Source organism: Pleurodeles waltl, chromosome 3_1, assembly GCF_031143425.1.
Source record: "Pleurodeles waltl isolate 20211129_DDA chromosome 3_1, aPleWal1.hap1.20221129, whole genome shotgun sequence".
Lineage (NCBI taxonomy): Eukaryota > Metazoa > Chordata > Amphibia > Caudata > Salamandridae > Pleurodeles > Pleurodeles waltl.
This window is the reverse complement of record NC_090440.1, coordinates 1,702,266,099-1,702,289,581: the sequence shown is the minus strand read 5'-3', so window position 1 is coordinate 1,702,289,581 and position 23,483 is coordinate 1,702,266,099. Positions and strand designations below refer to the sequence as shown.

The 23,483-nt window shown below is 46.4% G+C and overlaps 1 protein-coding gene across 7 annotated transcripts in view; it reads left to right on the top strand.

Annotated features, from left to right (window-relative positions):
• Positions 1-6,182: 6,182 nt before the first annotated feature.
• The window catches only part of TRPM8 (transient receptor potential cation channel subfamily M member 8), a 283,346-nt gene continuing 266,045 nt past the window's right edge, over positions 6,183-23,483 (top strand). For 4 of the 7 annotated variants that reach the window (XR_011201606.1, XM_069225547.1, XM_069225544.1 and 1 more), the window contains exons 1-2: positions 6,183-6,388; positions 18,203-18,305. The gene's annotated coding sequence lies outside the window, so the exon portion shown is untranslated. Of the gene's footprint in view, positions 6,389-7,085; positions 7,763-18,202; positions 18,306-23,483 lie in introns of those variants that run through there. The other 3 variants (XM_069225545.1, XM_069225542.1, XM_069225543.1) reach the window with 2 other exon arrangements.

Sequence of the window (23,483 nt, the reverse complement as noted above, 5' to 3'; positions counted from 1 at the left end):
TCATGAGTCAGAAATGTATACATACCATGACCTATGTGGTCATGAATCACCACACCAATTTTGTAAAGTTTAAACATTTATTGCCCTTAATTGACAACACTAAGGTTACGTAAATGATGCACAAAACCAAGTGAAAGCAATACAGAAACAATACAGGCTGCCCAAAGCGTCTGAAGAATCTCAATTTTGCAAGAGAAATAACCATTAAACACTCCAAAAGAAATATACAGAATAACAACAGAATTGTTTGGAAAATAGTAACAGAATACATTCAGTTGTGCAATTGAATCAATCACAATCAATTAATAAACATATAGATTAATTGTTGGATCACACATCCTACCTACCAAATTCTAATTTGAAAAGCATGTGTGAAAATTAAAAATAAGATAAAAATTAATTTGGAAAAAGATCTAACTATGGTGCTAACGAAAAATGCATTTGCATTTCTAAAAGAGAAAACTTACAAAGGAAAAATAAATGTACATTGATTATACCTCTCCTAAATGAGACAGCAGCTTACAGAGTCTTCATCAGCTGAGCACAGGAAGAGAAGATCTTCAGAGATCAGCATCAGTAACATGGAAAGGGAAAACGGTTCAGTAATGTTAGGCCTAATGTATCTGCTCTGTTAAAATCATAAGTGGCTAGACAAAAGCTGAGTAGCAGAGTTAAACAGAATCTAAACTGAACTGTAAAGAGCTGAATGGAGAATTGAATTAACTTACATCACCTAAAGCTTGCTAAATTAAAGTCTCAAACGTTACTAGCTACACTTCTATTGGACAAGACTATGAGGTGCGTTAGTGCGCAGGCAATAAAATTTCATCTGGGCTTCAGTTGTATCTTTCAGTTGTATTGCTCCTCTCCAGATGACAGTCTCTGTGTAATAATTAAATTTTTAAAAACAGCAGCACCAAACATGACGTTGCTACCTTTCAAAAACTAAGGCTCATTGTTAAAAGTTGCAATTTTTATCACAAAGAAGTACAGTGCGTGCAGAATAGAGAAAACAGTTGCTTTCCACTGTGCACATTTAACCGGATATCCTCAATGTTTGCAAAGCGTTTCAGTAAAATCAGCATAACCTTTAAACACTGTGCTTCTGGAAAAATACTAAAATATAGGCCTTTTTATTAATGCTAAAACATGAAGAATAAGAATTTTCTCATAATTTCAAACCATTAGTTTTGTAGTACAATAATATTATTCATGTTTTTTCAGTACATGTAGTTATAATTATTAAAAATACATTTTCACAGACATTTATTAATTCATATTGAACTTGAGGTGGCTGACACCCTGTCATCCATATTTTAAAACATGCACGTTTTATTTTCCTAACATAATTTTCTCTATTTAGGTCTTTTAACATACGTTAATCATTTTGTTTTAGTTAAACATTTTTTATCAATAATGTTTGCTCTCTAACAGCCCCTTCTAATTTTTCCTTCAGGCCTCCTCGGGACTTGTACAAGGATTAAAATGTAACTTTTTTCCCCAATTGTAATACAAAAGAATGGACTGCATTTGGAATTGAGCATGCTTTCAACGTGTAGGGAGTAATATATTTGAATCAACCCTGTGTGAAGGGGATGTGACTAGTTAACCCCACGCGCACATGCATGTTCTAAATATATATTTCATACCTATTGGGACTGTGCGACGCCTGGTCGGGGCTGTAGTCCTGCTGTGCTTGCCCTCTAACTTGTACCATGTGCTTTAAAGATGCCCTAAGGGGCACCCAAGGTGTGATTTTAATAGCAAGTTCCTCTGTAGGTAGAGAATCTCACATGATACGTTTTCTGAGATACTTATTTATCTTGGAAGCAGCATCGTCATGAAGTGCAAGTGATGTAAAACCTTTCAAACACTATTGGACATGTTAAGCATGGCTCCTACGATTGCTCATAGGCATCAACGCAATCCATCTATTACGGTATTATGTAGGAATTCTTGTGTTTTGCATTCCCACAAAAGTCTGTCTTCTGTGCTTGTTGTGTTGGGCACAGCTGTACTTCAAGTTACTTCTGCAAAGCCCTTTCCGCTTGAAATCCATTTTGAGCAAAAAATGAATAGACAGGTAATTTTAACCTGAAGCCTTAGGTAATGCTCAATGTCTTACAAAACATTACAGTTTTCATTAGTTATTTAGCTCAAACCGACAACGTTTTAAAAAATATAACCTGGTTGTATTAAAAAAAATTATTTACGTTGTTTGCTGGCATTAAATATTTATTTCTGATTCTTGAATTATGCTCTGTGAACCGAACTCTGACTTTCTGGCAGGTTTTATAAAGTTTGCTGCATGGCATTTAATTATGCAGATAATGCTGTTCATTTCACTCATTATGTAATTGCTTATATTTATGCCCTTGCTAGAGCACAAATGTTTAATTAGAGATTATCTAATGACTGCGCTGCACAATCCAGACAGGCATAAGTGTAAGTTTAAATTCTTCCAAGGGTTTTGAAATCGTGGTTTTTAACACATCTTCATGTCATGATTCCAGAGTTCCTGAGTATGTCACCCAGACCCTCATTGTGAGTGGCGGCATTTCACCAAAAGTGATAACTCCTGATGGGATTCCGCTGCTCACCATTTCGAGTGCCTCTGGGTCTATAAACTTCTTGGGCTGGAGACATCAGACCCTGTTACACTCTAATGATGCATGAGTGAGCTCAATCTTACCCTGACCACCTGCACCCCCTCACCATCCACCACTGGTCTTGCTACTGACACTGTCTGCTCTAAGCAGGTGGAAAATGCCAGTGGGTTTCTCCTAAGAAAAAAGGAAAAACTGCACAAAAAAACAACGAATTACTGGTTCTGTGCTGGTATTCTTCCACTCTAGGAAGAAAGGTTGTTATTGTCAGAATTCCAGCACACTATAATGAGGGTCAAGAGGTTAAAGGTAATTAGCATAGTACGAACAGTGGAACGTTGTGGTACACACTGTGTTAAGTTGACAGGGGTCTTGCTCAGGATATACATTAATTTGATTAGTACAATGTGGTAAATGTTTTAGCATTGATCTTTATAAATATCCACAAGAAAATTAACTTGAGCATTTTACCTTACTTATATGATTTACATCGCCTTACTCATGCCAGATTTACTTTACAATTCCTTCACATATCCCTCTAAATCATGTTTCCAATTGTTTTTCTTCTGTATTGGAAATAAAGGTAAATAGAATTAGATTTCTCATCAAACAGCATTATACATTCTTCACATCTGTCCTCTCAATCTTTAAAAAGAATTACAGATCAATGACCTTGTGTAAAACTTTGAAGAGTTGCTGAGGTTGGTTGTTCATAGTATGATTTAGAGGTCTGATGTGCGATGCCTTTGTCATCTCTCTAAAGAACCAAGAAGCAGAGGATTATTGGCCTGATTTATGAATTTTCATTGGAAAAAGTGGTTGCAAATTGCACACCGGGAATGGAAAAGAGTTTTGCAAACCGACCTACGTGTTAATAGGGTTCACAAAATTCTGAATCATAGTGAGTCACAATTTGCCCACCTCATTGATGTGCATGAGTCAGGTCACTGATTTCTACCCACTACGATTGGCTACAATAACTCGTAGGGTGGTCTGATGGGGTCAGCAGACTACCATGCATGTGATTGCTTTTAAACAAAGCAATGGTTTTTTTTTTATGCTTCCCGTTTTCCTAAATGGAAAATGAGACGCATTTAAAAAATAATTAAGAGTTAAACCTATTTTTAGGAGTAGTAGTGGTCCCATGGACTCCACGTTTGTGAATGACTTTCCACAAATTTTGAAATGGTGATAAAATAGTAATGCTTTGCAACCAGACTTCAGTAGCAAAAAGTAGTATATCTCTTAAGAAACCAGTAGTTGGAAGGGAAACCCTTAATGTACCCCTTTTAAACAGCAATTCCTTAATGTTTATTTAACCTATATAACGCTTTGGAAAACCTTATTGGAATTGTTAATTGGGCTTAGTAAATTATAAAAATGATTTAACAGTTGTAAACCCTAAGGTTTAATGAATCTGAGGGTTTGCGACCATTAAAACATTTTGCAAATCAGTATCCAGTTTCTCTTTCTTTTCCTTTTTTTTGTGGCTCGGTAGTTGAGATGCCCATTCATTAAACTGATTGTAGTGGCATTGCCATCTGAGGAGGTGAGATAAAGGGAAAATGTTCAAAACTGTCAATTATGATGCATTGGTGTCACTATCTTTGGCATCATGAACCAAGGTATTCTCTTTTTGAGTTTGGCCGCATGTTTTCCTATATGTAAATAGCAAGGAGAAGCGTAAACAGAAATGATCATACCTTTTAACGGGTACTGGGCATTTTCATGTGGTCTCTCCTGATCTTTTTAAGAAACAACTGCTTGATTACAATGTCCTCGTACTTAAAAATTTCATCCACTTCAAGGTAAGATGGGGAAATAAAAAAAATGTAATGAGAATTATTTTTCTAACGCTCCCCATTATCTGTTCTCAAATTAGATACATTTCGACAAGAATTCTTATTTTAATGTGATTATGTCAAGAGTAGAACTTTAGGGGCTTTTTTACAAGCCTGTTGTGCTGCCGGTGAGTCACTTTTTCCCGTATAAAAAGTGACGTGCTGACGGCACAGGGGGCTTGTACATAAGGCTCTAAGGGCCAGCTTTATGAGAATGTGGCAGAATGGCGCTGCGCCAAAATTGTCAGCGCCGTGCTGCGTCACTTCAGACATGCAGGGATGCGCTGTATTTACGAAAATAAGGCACATCCCTGTGTTTCTCCTAGCACTGGTGCTAAATTTAACTGCCTAGCGCCAACACAGGCCCGCTTGCACAATAGTGCAAGGGTGCCTGCATTGCAGGGAATTATTGTTTATGTGCAGGAAGGTGTCCCTTCCTGCACATAAACAATCAATAATGACGATGTGTTACTTCTATGTGTGGTGCAGAATACAGCACACATAGAAGTAGCAAATCATCATTATTTAATGATTGTTTATGTGCGGGAAGGGACACCTTACCAGCCTTATGGAGGAGCCACCCTTGCACTCCAGTGGCGCAAGGGCTTGTAGATAAGCCCCCTAGAGCCTCATTTATGAAGCTCTAGCGGCACACTGCGCCAACGAAGAGTCATTTTTTTTCATGCTCCGGTGGCGCAGTGTGCCAGCCCATATTTACAAGACCACGCAAAGCCACTTTCCATGGCTTTTCATGGCCTTGTAAATATGAACCCCCTTTCACGCATAACACTGTGAAAAGGGCATTCCATGGGTGTTGCTTGGGGTGTTCCCATGCAACATCCATCGAACCAGGAGGAATCTGATGCATTCCCAGATTTACAAGTCTGGGAATGCGTCAGGTTCCTATGCCACTTTTAGGGGTGGCATAGGAGTGATGCAACGGGGAGAAATAGCTTTATTTCTCCCCATTATTTCCTTTTTCTACGTGTGCTGCTTTCTGCAGCAGCACATATAGAAAGACAAAAGGCCATTGATGATTGTTTTTGTGCAGGACGGTGTCCTTTCCTGCACAAACACAATCTCCCCCACAGTGCAGCCATCTTTGCACCTTGGCGCAAGGGTGGCTGCGTTGCTGCTTGGTTGCAAATTTAGCGCCGGTGCAGGGGGCGACACAGGGGTGCACGGTATTCCATTAAATATGTCGCATCCCTGATTCCTATGGATGCGATTATGACTTACTTTGGACAAATACAACTATCAGAGGGTTTTGAACCAAAACGAATGGAGAGATGGAGAAGGGAAGATGAAGAGGGGAGGAAAAGAGAAAGTGAGAGAGCGAGAGAGAGAAAACAATGCACGGGAACACACTGTGCACGGTTGTCACTTTGGGGAGAAGAAAGAGAGAGACGCAGAGAAAACATAGATGTGAAGACAGAATAGACAAGGATAAAAATAAAGTGAAAAAGGAAAGTTAAGAAGGACAGATAACAGGATGAGACAAAAGAGGGGAGAAAGACACGTTCTTGAAGGAGACGTGAAAACGTGTCATCCCGGAAAGGTTCAGTGCTTCTTTATTTGGGGTAGCTTTAAAGACTTGTCATGTTGCCAGTCTGTGATCATGTCCCCGGGGGACTCTCGTTGCTCTCTGTCTCTCTCTCTCTGGTGTGCTCACACAGCCTGAGGGACGGCGCATAGCTCTCTAATAACAGCTCTGAAAGTATGATAGAGAGCTTGTCCAGCCTCCAAGTACCCGTGTCTGCCCTGGTTGTACTTGCATGAAACCACCTCTGCTGTGCGCCTTCTCCGCACCGGGTGACGACGGTCGAGCCCTGGCAGCTGCGGGCCCCAGGAAGCTTATACCGGATCCGAGCATGGCCCCAGCTTGGTATAAAGAAGTCTGACCTTCACTTCACCTCCAAACAGCAGAAAAGACAACAAGGGGTCAGTGCGCTTTTGGCTTTATTTTATTGTTTGCAGATGGGGCGGCCTATCACGCAGGTTTTCACTTTCCCATTTTCCAGCCTGGCTCTGGTCACCTGTCAGACGAATGTATGCTGTGTGAGCTCCGGGGCACCCCCACTCCAAGCAGGGCTTTTCCAGGATATGTGCGCAGAAAGCGTTTCACCTGCAGGCTCTGTTGCTTAACATTACCGGGACAACTCACTCAACTTGTGTCTGTGGAAATGGTCCATTTAAGCATTAAGACACTCGCCCTACTCCCCTCACAAAAAACACACCACTCCTGGTTTATGGTGAGCTTGGCACACCAACCAGCACGAAGGCGTGAACAGCAGTGCTTTAAATGGGCCAGTATTGCCATGTACTGAGTACTGGCACTTTTTTATTTTGAGAGTACCTGCACTTCTCAAGAAAAACGTAATACGTTAAACTGGAGAGTACCGGCACTTCTCAGAAACAAAAAGGTAACCTGATACAGATATTTTTGCATTTCAAGCACTGATGGACAGTTATCACAAAGTGATTTCTTGTGGTTCTAAGTCGTCACTTCAGTGGTATTTGGGTGTTTGGCTAAAAAATGTGGTTCTGCAAGTTAGGTAACGTGAAGCGTTCTTGCTAGACACGCAAAGGATGAAATGTGCAGATAAAGGGCTTTTGTAACACTAGTTTGCTGCACGGTCTCAGGGTGCAGACAGTTGCGGCTGTCTGCTGGGGAGGTCCAGGATGGAGGCAGACTCTGTGCCTGCTGTCGAGGTCCCAAGGTGGAGGCAGGCTCTGCTGCTTGTTGTCGAGGTCCCAGGGTGCAGATAGTTGGTGTGCCTTCTTCTGAGGTCCCAAGGTGTGGGCAGAACCTGTTGCCTGCTGTTGAGGTTCCACAGTGCAGGTAGTCGCTACAGCCTGCTGTTGAGGTCCCAGGGTGCGGATAGTACCTGCTGCCTACTGTCGAGTTCCTAGGGTAGAAAAGGCGTATGCTGCATGCTGCCAAGGTTACACGGTGCAGACACACGCATCCTGCTGTCGCGGTCCCAGTGTGCAGACCGTCGAGGCCCCAGATTGCAGTCACTGTTGCCTGCTGTCGAGGTTCCACTCGGCTGATAGTGACTGTTGCCTGCTGTCGATGTCCCGGGATGTAAAGAGAGGCTGCTGCCTATTGCTGAGTTCCCAGGGTGCAGGCTGTCACTGCTGCATGCTGTAGTGGATCCGTGGTTTAAGCAGTCACTGCTGCATGTGTCGAAGACCCAGGCTTCAAGCAGTCACTGCTGCCATGCTGTCGAAGACCCAAGGTGCAAGGAACGACTGCAGTTACAGTTTTGGACCAAGGACGCAAGGAACGAATGCAGTCTGTGAATGGTGAGGGTAAGTGCAGCCAAAGCTACTATCAGTTGCTTTTTAATAGGCCCAGGAACAACCTGCACTATTTGCGGTAAGTGGGGAGATGGCTTAAAACATGCGTCTTCACCGAGTAGCTCATGAGCTGCTGGTAGCTCTCCAGCTAGCTGTAAGTAGCTCTCCAGGCTGTGGTACTAAATTAGAAGCTTTTGGTTAGCTGAGTTAATGTATGCGCTCCATAACTGAAAAGTGAGCATTCTAGATGAAAATGTGTATATTTTCAGAACTCATAATTTCCTAAAACATATGTAAAGCTGAAATTTGAATGATAAATCATGCTGTGTTCGGGAGACTTATCAGTAATATTGTTACCTTGGTGCCAAAGGCATTATTACCCCCGTAGAGGCATTCCAAATTGTCAAAGTCTTTTTTTATTTTTAATGTACATTATTACTAGTAACCCTCACTGTATTTCTATGATCACTATTTTATTTATTTTATTTTTATTTATTTATTTTTTTATTTTGAGAGTTTTCTATAGCGCTGGCAAGACCGAGAGGGTATCAGAGCGCTTTACATCACAATAGATAATAAACATAAGGTAGACACATGAAAAGTCTAAGAATCACATTACAGACTGAAATTACAGAGGGGTTGTCATGAACAAAAAGGTTGCGATCCGGAAATGGTGGGGGGGGAGGTGAGAGATCCTTTTTGATGTGAGGGTTGGTTTAGGAGGTATTCTTTAAGTAATTTCTTGAAGACCTGATGGGAAGGGTTCGATCTGATGTGAGTGGGTAAGGAGTTCCATATTCTCGGAACGTTGCTTGAGAAGAAGCATGACCGAGTTTTTTGCTTGTTGGATTTCGGTAGGAGGAGGAGGAGGGAGTTTGTGCTTCTAAGAGATCTGGTTTGACCAGCTTTCACAAGTTTATTTGAGAGGTATTTTGGTTTCCCAGTGTGAAGGGCTTTGTGTGTTAGGTAAGCAGTGCGGAACAAGCAACGGGCCTCGATCAGGAGCCATTTAAGACTCTTCAATGCCGGGGAGATGTGGTCATATTTTTTATTTCCCATCACTAGTCTGGCAGCTGCATGAAGAGTGGACCTCATAGGGGCGAGACGGGATTTGGCCGTGCCAGTGAGGATGGAGATCCCATAGTCTAGTCTTGAGAGCACCAGTGCTTGAGTGGCCTGTTTGAGGTCATCCTGGGGAATGAAGGATTTGATTTTGTGCAGAAGTTTAAGGCTGAGGAAGGCGTTGTTCGTGTTTTTCTTGATGTGGTCCTGCATAGTCAAGTTGGAGTCCAGAGAGATTCCCAGATATTTGACCGTGCTAGCGGGGAGAGGGTACATTTGAGAGCGTCAATAGATTTTAGTCATTCTTGCAGTTGAGGGAGCTGGTTTGATTTCGAGAGGAGGAGTATTTCCATCTTGTCATGATTTAGTTTGAGATGGTTATGAGAGAGCCAAAAGAGGACTTCTTTAAGGGTATTGTTCAGACGGTTAATGTCTTCTAAAGAGGATAGTTCAATATAGAGTTGCATGTCATCTGCATAGAGATGGAAGGGGATATTGGCTCGAGCAAGGATAGTGGTAAGAGGGTCCATGTAGATGTTGAAAAGAGTTGGAGAGAGGACAGATCTTTGGGGGACTCCTCTGGTAATTAAAGAGGTGGGTGAGGTCCAGTTGAGAAGTTTTACTTGTTGCGTTCGGTTTTGTAAGAAGGAGGAAAACCAGCGGAGGACAGTACCTTCAATGCAGAGTCTCTTTTGGAGGGAATCAAGAAGGAGTTTGTAGTCTACAGTGTCAAAGGCCGCTATTAGATCAAGGAGAATCAGTAGGCAGGGTCGGTCAGAGTCAAGGGAGTTGTGGAGGTCGTCTACTATGTTGAGGATGGCTGATTCTGTACTACAGCTTTTCCGGAAGCCTGATTGAAGAGGGTTGAGGAGGTTGTTGTTATCGATATGATGGGTTAATTGTTGGAGAACACATTTCTCAAGAGTTTTGGCAAGGAAGGGAAGGTTGGAGACAGGTCTGTAGTTATGGAGGTTGTTTGGGTCGGCTCCTGGTTTCTTTAAAATCAGCGTAGTTTGGCCTAGTTTTAGGCAGTCAGGAATCACACCGGTTTGAAGGGAGCTATTGATGATCATAGTCCATGTAGGGGAGAGGGACTGGTGGAGTTTGTTTGCCAGGGAGGAAGGGAGGGGGTCGGCTAGGTGGGAGGAAGTTTTGGAGGTGGACATAAGTTTGGAGATGTCTGATACCAGGAGGGGTTGGAAGGATCTCCAGCTGGCGGGGGTCAACAGCTGCATCCGGTAGGGGAGCGTGATTTCAGTTTCGGGGGGCGGGCTGTCGGAGAGGTATGGAGCAGGGATAAAATTGTTAGTGGAAGGAAGGAGGGGCTCATTGCTAGGTGGGGTATCCAGAACTAGGGAAAGTTCAATCTCGGTGATTTTATCATTGAAGAAATTGACAAAGTTGATGCAAGTGTCTGTGGTAGTAGGTAGGGGGTTGGGAGCAGATTTGGTAGTTTGTTGTTTAAGGATGTTAAAGAGCTCCTTCGGGCGGTTTATGGCTCTGTCTAGAGCATTCCAGAAGAAGGATTTGTTTTCTTTGTGTATGTGTTTTTTGTAACTTCTCTGTGCTCTTCTAAGCTGCTCCAAGTGAGTAGAGGAGGGGTTGGATCTCCAGAGTCTTTCAGCAGCTCTTAGTTGTCTTCTCTCTGAATTGAGATTATTGTTGAACCAGGCTCTGGATGGGGTGCTTCGCAGTCTTTTCAGTTTTAGTGGGGCTAACTGATCAAGTATGGTGGTTATGGTCGAGTTGTATTGGGTGGTTATCTCCGTCGTGGAGGGGGTTGGACGAAGGAGTAGGTAGAAGGGAGGTGATTTTTTCTTCCAGGGTAGATAAGGGGATTGGGCTGACATTTCTTTTCCAACTAAGTGACTTTTGGGAATGGGTAGTGAGTTGGGGGCTATAGTTGAGATGGAAAAGGATGATGTGATGATCTGACCAGTCGACAGGAAGGATATCGTCGACCGTGAGTGAGTCTTTGTGCACTATTATCGCATCCAGTGTAGTGCCTTTGATGTGGGTTTGACCCTTGCAATGTTGGGAAAGGTTGTTGCTGTGAAGAAGGTCATTTAGGGTTTGGATGAACGCATTGTTCTCGTCGTTCCAGCGGAGGTTAAGATCACCCAAGATAATGAAGTTGGGGTAGGAGAGGGAGCAATGCGTTATTAGGTCAGCTAGGTGGTCAGCAAAAGGTTGGGTGTTACCAGGGGGGTGGTAGAGAAGGTGGAAGGTCACCTTAGAATTGTCACTGGTCTTTCTGGAGGCGTTCAGGTGTTCGCAGGAGTTGAAATTGAAAGCGTCTTTCAACTCTATTTCTATGGTATTTTTGTGGATGATGGCAATGCCTCCCCCCAGGCGGTCTTTTCTCTCTTTGTTGGAAATAGAGTAGCCAGGAGGGACGAGGATGTCCATGATCGGTTACGAGAGTTCGGTCAGCCAGGTTTCTGTGATGAAGGCAATGTCAATGTTATGATTGAGATAGCATCAGCAAGATCTGTATCATGTTTGACTGCTGATCTGCAGTTTATGAGCATGCAGTTAGTGTGTGGATAGATCTTGGTTTCTGGCCTGGAAGGGATTGAGGGGATATTAACGAGGTGAGCAGGGGGTCTGGGAGAGGAAGGCTGTATATGGTGTCTCCTGAGGCCAGTGATGACCTGTATGTTTGACGGGGGATTCAGTAGAGGGAGGGGCTGATTGTAAGAGTGAGCAAGTTTAATGGCTTCATTGTGAGATAAAGGAGAGATTGTTCTTCTTGGTCTCGAGGTGTTTCGAAGGAAGGGTCTAGAGGGCCAGCGGATACTCTGAAGGGAGTTGTTGTCCGACGGAGGCGTGTGTGTCTGGGTCGGCACGGGGTGCATCAGTGGGTTGAGGCTTCTCGCTATCATGTTGATGCCCTGTATGATGAGTTTGAGTTGTGATTCGAGGAGAGTCGTTCATTGATTTTTGAGGAGGGAGTGGGTTTAGGGGTGGGGGAGTGGGAGATAAGGTTCCTCTTAGCTGTGGACAGGGGCGACTGTTTCAGATGGGTTGTAAGATCCCTGGGCAGTAGGTTAAAGTAGGCTGTCGTGGAGTGAAAGGGATTAGAGTCAGGGCGACGGTTAGAGGTGATGGGGGGAGGGCTGGATATGAGTATCTCTACGGTTCAGCGAGTCTGGTCTGTTGGAGGGCCGGGAGAGTAGGGGGGTAGGAGGGGCGACAGTGTAGGGGGAGTAGTGGGGAGTTTCGGGGAGTGGAGAGGTGTTATGAGGGAGGATAGAGGAAGTGTGGGATGGGAGACAGAGCAGAAGTTGTGATTGAGGGTTTGGGGGTTATGGGAGTAAGGGGCTTGGTTAGGGTAAGAGGGGATGATGGGGATGGGTTGGTCAGATAGGATGTGGCTGGTGACTCTGGGAGCGGGGGGAGAAGGGATGGTGTTGGGGAGATAGTGGGGGTGGAGTGGAGTGTCGAGTGGCTAAGGGGGGGTTGGGGTGAGGGAGGGCTGACTTTAGCGAGGGGAACAAGGATTAGAAAGCGCGGAGGTTAGTGTCATTTGCTCGAATCATGATGGTTCCATTTCTGAAAATGGAGATGATGACGTTTCCCTGGAAAGCAGGAGAGCTAGAGATAGAGTTTTGCAACCGTATGGGATATTAGTAGTTTTGGTGGGGAGGAGGTGGCTAGTGAGGAGGGTGTTCCATCTAGCAGGGCGTTTAGTGAAGAAGATAAGATCTGTCTTTTTCGGGCCTTTCTGGGCATTGTAATAAGTGTCAGCGATAAGTAGCTCCGGATGTTGCCTGATAAGTGGCCAAGAACAGGGAGCGATCAGGGCAAGATCCCAGTGGGAGCCAGAGGCAACAAAGGTGGGCTCCAAGATCAGGGTGAGATCAGGGCAAGATCCAGGTGGGAGCCAGCCAAAAGGAGGCGGACTTCAAGATCCAGCGGAGAGAAATGGGGCCCGTGGGGGGCTGGAGCGGTGGTCCAGAGATCTACGGCGCAGGTCAGGCAGGGGACCCTACTCCTGGGGTCCACCTGGGACCGGCACCGAGAGTCAGAAGGGCAGCCTCGCGGCAGGCTGGTGCAGCAGTTGTAGTCCAAGAGAGGATAATGGGCGAGAACTCCAGTCGAGCAGCAATTTGCCCGGCTCCGGGAGTCGAAGGAAACAGGCAGAACCAAAGTAGCAGCCAGAGCAATGTCTCCGGAGACGCAGAGACCCGAGTCTGGGTCGCCCGAAGGTCGGCTCCAAACTTCTCACGTCGGGCGGGTGGCTCCTTGCGGAAGACTCTTTCCGGGCTGGAGTCGGAGATGGTGGGTGGGCAGCTCCTCCCGCGCTGCAGCTGGAGAATCGGCTCTAGCGACGCAGAGACCTGAGCTTGGGTCGGCCCGAAGGTCAGCTCCAGCAACTCTTCCCGAGCCGTAACCAAAGCAGAAATCGGCTCTTCTCGAACCAGAGCCAAAGATGGCGGGCGGGCGGCTCCTCTCGGGCAGGATCCGGAGATGGCGAGCTTGCGGCTCCTCTTGAGCTGGGGCCAGAGTCGTGGCTCTGGAGAAGTGGAGACCCGGACCTGTGTCAGTCCCGAACCGGCAGAAAGAGTCAGCCTGCCGGAGGGACTAGGGGCGAGGTTAGTATCCCAGGAATGAAAACCTGGGTCCTTGGCGGTCTCGTGCAGGGTTTGCATCAATAGTAATATTAGTAGATCCTGATGATTTTATTTGATCGCAAGTAGCTTTTATTACTGAAGGAACCAGAAAATGCACAGTTTACTTGGAAGAATTGGGGCAGAAGCAGACTGAAACTTTGCAAATGTTAGTGAGGGAGTGGCTTATAGGTGACGGCAGGTAACGGGCAATGAGTATTGAGGAGTGATTAATACAGATAGAGACTGGTAGCAGTGGGCAAGCTATTTTGGAGGAAGGAAATATGTGCCAGGTTAAGCAGAATTATAGCAGACTGCTCGAGTGGAGCTGGGGGTGCTCAAAAATAGTTGATGGGGATGGTTCATGAGAATGATAGAAGCTGACCTTGGAGAACTGGCGACAGTAGGTATGGATGGAGACTGGTATTTCACACTGGTGCTGATGTGAATGATAAGGTGCAAGAAGGCTCTTGCTCCATCTCATTTCATCAATAACAATGTCTGTTTGTAAGTCTGTATAATTTAGTGTGTCACCCTAAGAAGGATGGATATGCCCAGACATAGATCCCTTGCACACTGTGTCACTAGAACCAAGCTATACCTGACTGATGACCCCTAACTAAGGCAAAACCGGTCCTGGGTTACTTGTGTTCCATTTCACGGATGGCCTGGCTTCGCAGTTTGGGCTGAGCTGTTCCCCTTGGAGCAGGGTCAAGACTGATTTACATATGACTGGGACCAAACTAAGGGGGTATAGTGTGCAAAATAATGATGGAATGGGATGTTGCCTGAGTAAGTACCAGTGGCTGAGATTTATCCAAGCATTCCATCCATCACTTTTTTTGAATACCTTAGTGTGTCCCCTGGAAGTAGGATGGGTATGTCAAGTCGGGGGTCCCTAGCAAACTCTGTCACTGAAATCAAGCTGTGCCTCGCTGATGAGTCCTAACTAGGGTGAAACCAATTATTGGTTGCTTATGTTCTGTTTGGGGAGGATAAGGCTTAGCAGTTCAGGCTGGACTGTTGCCATCGGAGCAGGGTCAAGGCTGATTTACATATGGCTGATCGAAAATGAGGTGGCATGTTCTGCAAAATAAAGATGGATTGGGGTACGTCCCTATGTAATTATCAGTGGCTGAGATTTATTTAAACATTCTATCCATCACTTTTTTGTACTTTTTTCTATACTCTAGTTCATTCAAGATAGCAACACTTAAGTTATTGGACTGAGGTCAAATGAATTACCTTTAAACCTTCTCTTCTGCCCTAAGTCACTCTTCATACTCCCCACACTTCACCCTGCCACTTCCCTTAGCTCCTTCACCTTCCTCTCCCTACTCCACTTCTCTCCGCACCCCTGTGCTCATTTGTGGCTGGTAAAGTTTTTCACTGCTGCAGTGTATATCACTTTTTCTGAGCAAAGCGAGTGAGCGCAACCAACTTTATTAGTTTTTAGGGGATGAAGATCTAACCAAAAAACAAATAAAAAAACTTTCAAATCAAATCATTAACATTTATAAAGCGCGCTACTCACCCGTGTGGGTCTCAAGGCGCTAGGGGGAAAGGGGTTACTGCTGCTCGAAGAGCCAGGTCTTGAGGAGTCTCCGGAATACGGAGTGGTCCTGGGTGGTCCTGAGGCTGGTGGGGAGGGTGTTCCAAGTCTTGGCCGCCAGGTAGGAGAAGGACCTCCCACCCGCCGTGGAGCGGCGGATGCGAGGGACGGCAGCGAGAGCGAGGAGACGGGTGGGGGCGTAGAAGCTGAGGCGTCGGTTGAGGTATTCTGGTCCCTTGTCGTGGAGGGCTTTGTGTGCGTGGGTGAGAAGTCGGAAGGTGATCCTTTTGCTGACTGGGGCCAATGCAGGTGTCTCAGGTGGGCGGAGATGTGGCTGTTGCGGGGTACGTGGAGGATGAGGCGGGCGGAGGCGTTTTGAATATGTTGCAGACGTTTTTGGAGTTTAGCGGTGGTCCCAGCATACAGGGTGTTGCCGTAATCCAGGCGGCTAGTGACGAGGGCGTGGGTCACGGTTCTTCTGGTGTCGGCGGGGATCCAGCGGAAGATCTTGCGGAGCATGCAGAGGGTGAGGAAGCAGGCGGAGGACACGGCGTTGACTTGTTTGGTCATGGTGAGAAGAGGGTCCAAGATGAAGCCGAGGTTGCGGGCGTGGTCAGAGGGGGTCGGTGCGGTGCCAAGGGCCGTGGGCCACCAGGAGTCGTCCCATGCGGTCGGGGTGTTGCCGAGGATGAGGACTTCCGTTTTGTCTGAGTTCAGTTTCAGAGGGCTGAGCCTCATCCAATCTGCGACGTCCTTCATACCATTTTGTAGGTTGGTCTTTGCGCTGGCGGGGTCCTTGGTGAGGGAGAGTATAAGTTGGGTGTCGTCGGCGTAGGAGGTGATGATGATGTTGTGCTTGCATACGATGTCGGCGAGGGGGCTCATGTAGACATTGAAGAGTGTCGGGCTGAGCGAGGAGCCTTGAGGGACGCCGCAGATGATCTCGGTGGGGTCTGAGCTAAAAGGTGGGAGGTAGACTCTTTGGGAGCGGTTGGAGAGGAAGGAGGCGATCCAGTCCAGGGCCTGGCCTTGGATCCCGGTGGAGCGGAGGCGGGTTATTAGGGTGCGGTGACAGACAGTGTCGAAGGCAGCCGAGAGGTCGAGGAGGATGAGGGTGACTGTTTCACCGTTGTCCATCAGGGTTCTGATATCGTCTGTGACTGAGATGAGGGCGGTTTCAGTGCTGTGGTTGGCTCGGAATCTGGATTGTGAGGGGTTGAGAAGGTTGTTGACTTCCAGGAAGTTGGTAAGCTGTTTGTTGACGGTCTTCTCTATTACTTTGGCAGGGAACGGGAGGAGCGAGATGGGGCGGAAGTTCTTCAGGTCGCTTGGGTCAGCCGTAGGTTTCTTTAGTAGGGCGTTGACTTCGGCGTGTTTCCAGCTTTCGGGGAAGGTAGCCGATGAAAAAGAGGAGTTGATGATGGTCTGGAGGTGTGGGGCGATGATGTCGTCGGCTTTATTGAAGATGAAGTGTGGGCAGGGGTCCGAAGGGGCGCCGGAGTGGATTGAGTTCATGGTGGTTTTGGTCTCTTCAGTGTTGACGTGGGTCCAGGCGTTGAGGGTGATGGCTGGGGGTGTGGGTTCTGTGTTGCTCGGCTGGGTCTGGTGTCCGAAGCTGTCGTGGAGGTCGGTGATCTTGCGATGGAAGAAGGTGGAGAGGGAGTTGCACAGGTCTTGTGAGGGCGTGATGGGGTTGGCATTGGCGTTGGGGTTGGAGAACTCTTTAACGATGCTGAAGAGTTCTCTGCTGTTGTGGCTGTTTTTGTCCAGTCTGTCAGTGAAGAAATTCAGTTTGGCTGCGCGGATCAGGTGGTGGTGTTCGCGGGTCGCGTTCTTGAGGGCGGTTATGTTGTCAGCGGTGTGGTCCTTGCGCCAGGCTTTCTCGAGGGCGCGACAGGTTTTCTTCGATTCCTTAAGGGTGTCAGAGAACCAGAGAGGTTTTTTGGTGTTGGCCTGTCGTGGAGGGCGTCTGAGGGGAGCAAGGTTGTCTGCGCAGTTGGTGATCCAGTTCGTGAGGTTGAGGGCTGCGTCGTTGGGGTCGGTGGTGAAGGTAGGTTGGTTGTCGATGAGCGTGGAGAAGAGCTGTTCTTCGGGGATTTTGTTCCACTGTCGACGAGGGATGGGTTGAGTGCAGAGGTGGCGGGTCTCGCGTCGGAAGGTGAAGTGGACACAGCTGTGGTCGGTCCAGTGTAGAGCGGAGGCGTGGCTGAAGGAAACGTGTTTGCTGGCGGAGAAGAGGGGGTCAAGCGTGTGTCCGGCGATGTGGGTGGGGGTGTTCACCAGTTGCTTGAGGCCGAGGGTGCATTTATAGAACAATTATCACATACAATCACAAGTCTCTTCTTGGAGTCTTGTGACCACCAACAGTGGTCCTCCTACATGGTAGGGTTTACAGTGCTGGCCCAAGATCCCTGACCATGTGCTATTGCAGTGCACTGTCTTCCATCTTCTTGCACCATATTCTGCAATTTGCCTGTCATCTCGGATTCATGTGATAACTAGAATGCTTTGAGCTTTCCCTTCCAAAGACTACGTTTACCAGCTGCTTTGACCTTGTAACATATCCCAATAGTGATTTCCGGCTTCCTGGAAAACAGTCGAAATAAGCTTGCGTTATAGAGCTTTGCTGAATTTGTGGCAGTCTATTTGCATTTCCTAGAATCCCCTGCTCGCTGCTCTCTTTCCAACCTTGCAGGCTGAGAATGGATGGTGGAATAATAACTCTTGTGGCTGGTTGGTGCCACCTTTATCACAGCTGAGGCAGGTGATCGCTAGTGAGCTCTTTTTAAGCACCTGTTTTTTAATTCCAGCTCTAATCGTTGATGTAGTGTTTCTGTTTGGGTGACAGTCTGTTTCCAGACACTCCTGATTTCTGAGCTCAAGCAAATCCTTGCTTCTTGACTGTTTTTCAGTGCATCTTCTTGGCCCTGCGCTCTTCTGTAGTGTATCCTGCAGTGTTATCTGCTTTTTGAATTATTGCCATTTCAGTGCTTCGTATTTTCTTGAACGCACATTTATTCTTGGTCATCCTTTTTGCAGTGCTTGACTTCCTATCCCTGTTTCCTTTAGTTCAAGTCCCCTGTGCCTGCCTTCCTTTCCTTGTTGTCTTAGTTCTCAGTTTCCTAGTGTGTAATGTTTGTTTGCTTCCTGCCAAGTGCTGTTTTTGTTTTCCTTTCTTCAATGTTAAGCACTAATCCTCTCTAGTTTCATGTGTTTTGTGGCTAGGTAGTGAGTTCTGTACCATTGGTGTACCCATCTTGCGTATTCCTGTGGGATCACAAGGATTTGTGGGCACAGCTGGCAACTTAGCTGGTGCTTCTCGTCAACTGTGAGTATTATCTTTGTTACCTTTTACAATATCACCATAGTTACCAATTCCACAAACCCTGTCTTTGCATATTGTCCCTCCTGTGGATCTTTTACATTCAGCATGGATGAGACACTTAATTGTAGTTGTATTTATATAGTGCTTACTATAACTGACGAGGCATCAAAGTGCTTTTCGGTGAGTAGCACGGTACTCCGGAACACAAAATATTAGTGGTGGATTAGTATAGGGAAATATGAGTTAATCTGAGCGGTGGGTATCAGAGTTTGTTATTTGCATTGAATAGAATAATGGATACATTGAACAGGGAAGAGTCTAGAAAGTGTTAATTGGGAGATCATAGGAGAGATGGGGAGGTAAAAGTCTATAGAAAGGGATTAAGGAGATCACAGTAGTAAATGTGGTTTGGGATGTGTCAAAGGAGAGCTACATGGGAGAAGAATTTAGAAGGGTTGTTTGGGAGATCATAGTAGTAAAATGAGGTTTGAGGTGAGCCAGGAGGGATAAAAGAGGGAAGAGTCTAGAACAGGTTATTTTGGAGATCATAGTAGTAGAATGAGGTTTGGGATGAGTCAAAAAGTGGAGATAGAGAATAGATGGTGAGACAGAGTAGTGCATTAGAGAAACTAAACGTCTTTGTTTCTTCTACAGTAGGAGTAAAGTAATACATATGTAGATACATGACTACATAGAAAGGAAATATATGCATTAGGAAGATAATATATTGAATTTTAAAGTTGTACTGTATAAACACATACTTTAAAGTGTTGAAGTACTTGAAGGTAATTTATTTGTGTAATTTTTTAATAGCTCAGTGTAGGAAGTTGGCTCTGTATATACTATCTCAAAGTGAGAGATAGTGTGCACAGAGTCTAAGGGTTCCCCCTAGAGGTTGATAGTGGCAAAATTAGATAATTCTAATGCTCTATTTTGTGGTAGTGTAATTGAGCAGTCGGCTTATCAGAGGGTAGTGTTAAGCATTTGTTGTACACACACAGGCAATACATGAGGAGCACACACTCAAAGACTTAACTCCAGGCCAACAGTTTTTATATAGAAAAATATTTTTTCTTAATTTATTTAGAACCACAAGATTCAATATTTTAAGTAAATACATAAAATGCAAGGTACTCCACAAAGGTAAGTAAGGAACTTTGAATTAGAGCAGTAACATACACAATATAGGTTAAAATGGCAATAAGTTATTTTAAAAGTGGACACAGTGCAAAAATCAACAGTTCCTGGGGGAGGTAAGTAAGGTTAAGTTTCTGAGGTAAGAAAAGCACTTACAGGTACAATTTCCTGGGCATAGGCAGCCCACCGTTGGGGGTTCAAGGCAACCCTAATGTCACTGCACCAGCAACAAAGGGCCGGTCAGGTGCAGAGGTCAAAGGAGGGCCCAAAACACATACGCGCCTATGGAGAACAAGGGTGCTCCGGTTCCAGTCTGCCAACAGGTACCTGTGTCTTCGGAGGGCAGACAAGGGGGGTTTTGTAGAGCACTGGTGGGGGACACAAACAGGCACACAAAACACACCCTCAGCGGCACAGGGGCGGCCAGTTGCAGTGTGCAAGTTGGCGTTGAGTTTGCTATTCAAAGCAATGGAGGGACTCGGGGGTCACTTAAGCGATGCAGGCAGGACACAGGGGGGCTTCTTGGGCCAGCCACCGACTGGGCTAGGCAGAGGTCCGCCTGATGGTCACTTCTGCACTGGAGGTCGGTTCCTTTCGGGCCTGGGGGCTGCGGGTGCAGTGCTTGGTCCAGGCGTCGGGTTCTCTGTTCCAGGCAGTCGCGATCAGGGGGAGCACCTGGATCCCCTCTGCAGGCATCGCTATGGGGGTGCAGGGGAGTCATCTCAGGTTACTCACGAGGTTACAGTTGCCTGGGAGTCCTCTCTGCAGTGTTGGTTCTATGGAGCTCGAGCCGGGGGCATCGGGTGCACAGGGTGAAGTCCCACGCTTACCCCGGAAATAGTGAGTTCTTCAAAAGATGTTTCAAAGTTGCAAAAATGTTGCTGTTGTTGAACAGTGCCGCTGTTCTTGGGAGTTTCTTCGTCCTTCAGTTCAGGGCAGTCCTATGAGTCTTCAGAGGTCGCTGGTCCCTGTTGGATGTGTCGCTGTGCAGGTTCTTTGAGTCTGGAGACAGGCTGGTAGGGCTGGGGTCAAGTCAGTTGTCGTCTCCGTCGTCTCTGCAGGGCTTTCAGGTCTGCAGTCCTTCTTCTTTGTGTAGGTTGCAGAAATCTGATTTTCTGGGTTCTGGGTCACCCCTAAATACTAAATTTAGGAGTGTGTTTTAGGTCAGGAGGGCAGTAGCCAATGGCTACTGTCCTGGAGACTGGTTACACCGTCTTTGTGCCTCCTCCCGGCAGGAAGGGGGGCATATCCATAATCCTATTGGAGCAATCCTGCAATCTCAAGATGCACTTCAGCTCAGGACACCTTTGGGGCTGCCCTGACTGGTGGGTGACTCATCCATGTTTTTCTCACTATCTCCTCCAGCCTTGCCGCCAAAAGTGGGGGCAGTGGCTGAAGGGGCGGGCATCTCCATTAACTGGGATGCTCTGGGGTGCTGTAACAAGAGGCATGAGCCTTTGAGGCCCACCGCCAGGTGTTACAGTTCCTGCAGGGGGAGGTGAGAAGCGCCTCCACCCAGTACAGGCTTTGTTCCTGGCTCCAGAGTGACAAAGGCACTCTCCCCATGTGGCCAGAAACTTGTCTGGTTGTGGCAAGCTGACAGAAACTGGTCAGCCTAGCACTAGGAGTTGGACTAGTATTCAGGGGGCATCTCCAAGATTCCCTCTGGGTGCTTTTTACAATAAATCCCACACTGGCATCAGTGTGCATTTATTGTGCTGAGAAGTTTGATACCAAACTTCCCAGATTTCAGTGTAGCCATTATGGAACTGTGGAGTTTGTGTTTGACAAACTCTCAGACCATATACTCTTTATGGCTACCCTGCACTTACAATGTCTAAGGTTTTGCTTAGACACTGTAGGGGCATAGTGCTCATGCACATATGCCCTCACCTATGGTATAGTGCACCTTGCCTTAGGGCTGTAAGGCCTGCTAGAGGGGTGACTTACCTATGCCACATGCAGTGTGAGGTGGGCATGGCACTCTGAGTGGAGTGCCATGTTGAGTTAGTCATTTTCTCTCCACCAGCACACACAAGCTGTGAGGCAGTGTGCACGTGCTTAGTGAGGGGTCCCCAGGGTGGCATAAGACATGCTGCAGCCTTAGAGACCTTCCCTGGCATCAGGGCCCTTGGTACCAGGGGTACCATTTACAAGGGACTTATCAGGGTGCCAGGGCTGTACCAATTGTGGGAACAAAGGTACAGTTTAGGGAAAGTACACTGGTGCTGGGGCCTGGTTAGCAGGGTTCCAGTATACTTTCAATCATAACTGGCATCAACAAAAGGCAAAAAGTCAGGGGGTAACCATGCTAAGGAGGCATTTCCTAACACAACCCCTCCCAAATGAAAGAGGATGAGACTAACTATTGTAATCCATAAATTGTGTTGAAGATAAATGTATAAGTCGAAGCCTAGCTCAGGAAATGTTGCCAGTTTATTAGGGAAACTCCTTAAACACCATCTCACCTCTCCAGCTGTCACCTCTGCCTCACCAACATTCTAAGGCGAGCTCCCGGGTGTTCCACTGCCCCACATTCTGGGGAGCCACCTGGAATGTACCATTAATAAATATATTGCATTATACATGAACTCAATAAATACCTAATGCTAAATAAATGACTTTATCATTCTAATACACAAGTGTTGATTAACTATACTACATGTTTCAATAAATATATGTATATGTATATATATATATATATATATATATATATATATATATATATATATATACATTATACACGGTTATAACACCAACCTTTCCCAAGAGAGTCGTCATTTTCTAAGTGGAAGATCCTGGAAAGGCCATCAGCATTGGCATGTGCAGTCCCAGGTCTGTGTTCCACTACAAAGTCCATTACCTGTAGGGATATGGACCACCTCAACAGTTTAGGGTTTTCTCCTTTCATTTGCTTCAGCCATCTGAGAGGTTTGTGGTCAGTTTGAACCATGAAGTGAGTACCAAAAAGGTATGGTCTCAACTTCTTCAGGGACCAAACCACAGCAAAGGCCTCCCTCTCAATGGCACTCCAACGCTGCTCCCTGGTGGGGAGTAAACTCCTCCAAATAAAAGCAACAGGCTGGTCAAGGCCATCATCATTTGTTTGGGACATGAAGTTGGTTCCTCTGTCAGAAACCACCTCCTTAGGAAATCCCACTCTGGTAAAATACCAATGAGTGCTTTGGCTACTGCAGGGGCAGTAGTGGACCTAAGGGGAATTGCTTCAGGGTACCTAGTAGCATGATCCACTACTACTGGGATATACTGGTTCCCTGATGCTGTGGGAGGTTCCAGTGCACCCAGTATGTCCACCCCCACTCTTTCAAAGGGGACCACCACCACTGGAGGTGGAATGAGGGGGTCTTTGGATGGCCACCTGTCTTACCACTGGCTTGACAGGTGACTCATGAGGTGCAAAGCTTCTTTACCTTCTGGGACATATTGGGCCAGTAGAAATGGTCGACTAATCTCTCCCATGTTTTGGTTTGTCCCAAATGCCCAGCAAGGGGAATGTCATGGGCTAAGGTCAGAATGAACTCCCTAAACTCCTGAGGCACTACCACTCTCTTAGTGGCACCAGGTTTGGGATCTCTTGCCTCAGTGTAAAGGAGTCCATCTTCCCAATAGACCCTGTGGGTTCCATTGACATTACCTTTTTCTTGCTCAGCTGCTTGCTGTCTTAGGCCTTCAAGAGAGGGACACATTTCTTGCCCCTTTCACAGCTGTTCCCTTGAGGGCCCCCCTGGGCCCAAGAGCTCAACCGGGTAAGGCTCCAGCTCCATGGACTCAGTTCCCTCAGGGGACAGAACATCTTCCTGGGAAGAGAGGTTCTGTTTCTTGTGCTATGTTGGAGCTTGTTCCCCAGTCTTCTTTCCTTTTCACTTGGAAGATTGGGCCATTATTCTAGACTCCAACACTTCTTTTTCACCCTGAACCCTGCACTGTGCCCTTGTCATGACATATACCAGTTCAGGGATACCCAGAATGGCTGCGTGGGTCTTGGGCTCTACCTCAGCCCACGCTGAGGACTCCAGATAATTC